Raw genomic sequence first — 4628 nt, 5'->3', positions numbered from 1 at the left:
TCAGGTAGAGGTCATCCATGCATGATAGGAAGCTTTGTGACCACTCGGATTTTGCTGAGTGATCCTCCCATGAGATGTCTGGGTAATTGAAGTCACCCATGACAACCATGGTCCTGGAGCATGCGGCCTCAGCCAGTTCCCAGGCGAACTCCTGGTCAAGCTCTTGACTTTAGGTGGGAGGTCTGTAGTAGACTCCCACTGTTGTGTCCCCTGTGCCATGTTCCCCATAGATTTTAACCCAGAGGGTCTCCAGTAATCCACCCTGGTCGCCAACATCAGCTAGCAGGGACATGTAGCTTTCCCTAACATAGAAAGCTACACCCCTGCCCCTTTTATCTACAAGATCTCTCCTGTACAAGGTATAGCCATCTATACCTATGGTCCAGTCATGGGTGGAGTCCCACCAGGTGTCTGTTACCCCTATGACATCGTAATTATTTATGTTAAGCAGGAGGACGAGTTCCTCCTGCTTATTCCCCAAGCTCCTGGCATTTGTGTACAGGCAGGCAAGTGTCCCCTTGGGGGCTCTTACCTTGCCCACAGATTGTACCAGGGCTGGGGCATTTTACATGTGGTTTACATTTGCCTTGGTAAAGTTCAAACAGTAATGTCTGTGGGTTTTACTGGAGCCTGTAGCATGAAGGAGGAGGTGCAATTCTTTTAATTCTGACCCTGCTTTTTGCTTCTGGCAGATAGTCTCACTGGGCTGTCTTTGTATCATCAATGGCTGGTGAGCAGTTCAATGTAAATGTCATGTGACCATCTGATGGCATCTAGTAACTTCGGCACTTCGTAAGCTTGGAGTAGTGTCAGGTCAGGATATTTTGCAGGCTTACAAGATACTGTCATTGGTCAAGTCACACATGTCTGCACCACCACACTGTATCCCTTCTCTCTTAAGTTACTGGCTGGAGGGGTAAATTTTTCCAGGTTTTGTTCCTGAGTTTCAGTGAAGGCCTGTCACAATACAATGGTCACATTGATGAATAGGGGGCTCTTGCTGTCTTTATTGGTGACAAAAAGGTCCACTCTTAGCAGGCTACTTCAATCATGGCTACCATCCCCATTGACAGTGAGATTGTCTTGACCAGTCAGTCTGGTACGGTGTTATAGGGAAGTGTTGCTGCAATAGATGATACTATTGAGGTGTGGGCTCTCTGGTTGAACTGCCAATTTGGCAAGTCAGTGAAGTTTTCTCGAGGCAAAAATCCTGCTATCTCACCTAAAGTCTCCCTCTAGTGGTCCACTCAGGAATATAGTCAGGATAGCATTATGTATTAAATGTAGTATGCTATATTAAATGTAGTATACAAATACTATATTTTCTCTTCTCCAATTGCATAGGTCCCTTACCAACTTAATAAATTGCTACAAGACCTGTAGTTTCATGTGCCCATTCTTTCAGAATTCTGAAATGGAGATTACCTAGTGTCAACAACTGATTAAGTATTTAGACTTTTCCCTCTAACTTAGCTATGGTAATTTCCATTTCCATGTCTCCTTTTCATTCGGCATTGTTCCCTCGGTTTTTGTTGTTCATTTTTTGAGCCATTCATTCCTAGATTAAGTTAGAGTTAGTCTTTCCCTATCCTCACTGCATTGAAGCCCCACTAATTTTTTTCTGTTCTTTTTATTTATAAAGAATCTTTTGCTATTTTTAGATCCTATTCTTCTACATCTTGACCTTTCTTTGCTGACCAGTGCTTTGTTCATCCCATGCAGGTTCTTTGCTTATTCCTAACATGCTATTCAAGGAGGCTATGAATTCTGTAAGAAGAACATATTTCAAAATCCGAAGACTTTAAATAGCAAATTCAATGTATAAGTAAGAAAATACATACCTTCCATGCCTCCTTAGAAGTCCCAGACAATGGCTAGCCAGATGCAAATCAAAGATAAAGCTCTCTTTAGGAAATGAAGCCTTCCAAGGAACATCAAGGAAATGGCTCAGACCAGTTCTCAAGGGATGATTCTCAAGAAGTTTCTTCACATATGTGGTCTTTTGCTAGGGGTATTTTTTAAGATTAGTTCTTCACTAACACTGGAAACTGACTTTGAGACAGGCTTCTGATGCCTCAACCTCATACTGTACTTTCCACCTGGGATCATAGAAGAAGAGAGTTTGTCTTAGACTTCTTGACAAGAAAAGTAGTATAAGAAAGCACACGTGGACAGACTTATTTAAAAAGTTAAATTGGTATAGAAATGAATTGGTTAAACAATCAGCAATTAATTGAAATCTGCTAAGAAACAATACCCATTTCCACATTTCTCCCCGCTTGCATCCTTTGTTTTTAGCAGTTCCTTTCTTCAAATTCTCAGCCATCTCCCTCTTCATTTATCTTGCATTTTCTTTCTTCCCTTCACATTTTTTCCTTCATTTTTATTGTATTTTCTCTCTCCTGTCTCAGTTTATTTTTAACTCCTACTTTCAAAGTTATTTCTTGCTTCACTTGTCTGTCTTTGTCTCAGGAATTTTAAATCTGATGATTTCTAGCACTGTTAAGAATCCATCACCATTTCAACAGAAATGGACTGGAGTAGAAGCTTCACTTTGCGGTGTGTGTTGCCTAGTAATCTGCTTCTCAGGTTTCTCCAGCTGGAAATTAGTCAGATCAAAGTTCAAAAGGCTAATATAAAAGGAAATAAAATATAGTAGAGAGAGAGAGAGAGAGAGAGAGAGGTCATATTTGTAATCAAAACACTGTGCTCCCTGGAACACTTTCCCTCATAGTTTTCTTTATAATTATTATTACAATGACCAAACTACTATAATATTTTACCTCCTATTCATGCAGTCAAAAGACCTGTGTTTTAAAGCTATTCATTTTGTTAAGCACACAGCATCATTAGCTGTAATGTGCTGGATGCTCGGTAGAGCCTAAAAGTTACTGCGAAACAGCTGTTCACTGGACTATGTAACATGACCTAATGGTATTGCTTCATTTTTTAGTAGGTTAGCACCTTGGCTGATAGTCTTACAAAAGCCTAAAGACAGGGTCACACTTAGGATATAGTTAGGACGTATTAGATGGGATGTCCTGTAAAAAAAAAAAAAAAAAAAAAAAAAAAAAAAAAAAAAGGAAGTTAAAGATTAAGTGTTTTTCAGTAGCCACTCAGAGTCAAGGAGCTGGACAGAGATCTAGTTTGCTGAGCATCTCTCACTGACAAATATTGCCTAACACGAGCTTCTTATACAACCTAGCAACTGATTCCACCTGTGCTTGTAACAGCTTCTTAAAGTTGCAGCTTCTTCTACACGCTGTTACTGCCTATATTGTTATTGTTGTTAATCACACAGCATGTGAGAAAAAGGGAGAAATTTAGCTGTCAATTAATTGTAAAAGCACACTGACCTCAGTCAGGCCAGGTGGATTTAACTGAAGACTGAATTAAGCCAATATATTGCAAAGACAAAAGCTTTGGTGCAAAACTTTCCAAAAGCACCTTTGTAATCTGGATGCCTATTAGGGCTGTGTGAAGCTTCAGTCCCTGATTCAATTCTGTGGAGATTTGGACTGATTCGGTGGCCAAATCTCTAAATCCAAATTGAATCAGGAGATCCTTTAATCTCTTTGAATCGAATCGGAACCCTCCGAATTGATTTGGAGAGATTTGGCAATTCAGACATAGACACAGCTTTAAATGTTTTTTCTACATACCTCTAGGTAGCAGGCAGCTCATGAATGCTGGGATGCTGGGGCGCATGGAGTGTCCCACAGAAGTGTGGGTTAGCCCCCAGTACATTTGGTAGCAGACCCAGAAGTGGACCAGAAGCCCCCCCATGTTCCTCCAGCTCGGTGACTAGTGCCTCCTGGCATGAGTGAGTGGTGTCTCCTGAATCTGGGGGGGCACCTGGAGAAGCCACCGCCGGCAGTGGCCCTGTCAGGTGGGCACCAGCCCTACGAACAGCATCCAGGGGCCACTGGTCCTGTCAGGGGGGTACATACACCCCTGTGCACCCCCTACCAGTTGCCTATGCCTTCTGGGTCCGGGGGGGGTCTGGGGTCCCCCCGCAGCCAATCACCGAGTCAGGGGAGCCCCCCAGCGTGCTCCCCAGCAGACCGGAAGTGGACTGGAAGTACTTTTGGTCCACTTCTGGGTTTGCTGCCAAGCATGCAGGGGCCCACGCGCTCCTGTGGGATGCTCCATCCACCCCAGCATCGCAGTGTTTACAAGCTGCGCTTGGTATCTTTAGGTAAGTAGAAAAAACATTTAAAGCTGTGTCTATGGCCGAATCACAGATTCTCCGAATCAGCATTGACTTTCAGATTAGGATTCGGCTGAATCAAATCCGGGACAATGATCTGAATCTATGAATTTAATCACTGTCTCTGATTCAAGCCAAATCCGAATTAAATTGCTTTGCACACCCCTAGTGCTTATGCCTTGTCAGATTTCAGTGGGATTCATAAACCTAAATCATTTAGGTGCTTTTATACTTTTTTACTCATGAAACTCCTCCCACGTAGAAAACACAGATTAACTGTCCCCTATAGTTTTTTTTGTATTTAATCTATACACAAAGCATGCAAACTATAGAAAAAGAAACATAGAAGAATATAGGGGTGTGTGTGTGTGTGTGTGTGTGTGTGTGTGTGTGTGTGTGTGTGGGGGGGGGGGGGGGA

Source organism: Gavialis gangeticus, unplaced genomic scaffold (assembly GCF_001723915.1).
Source record: "Gavialis gangeticus isolate Ggan-Ray unplaced genomic scaffold, GavGan_comp1, whole genome shotgun sequence".
Lineage (NCBI taxonomy): Eukaryota > Metazoa > Chordata > Crocodylia > Gavialidae > Gavialis > Gavialis gangeticus.
Note: the sequence above shows the minus strand (reverse complement) of the source record.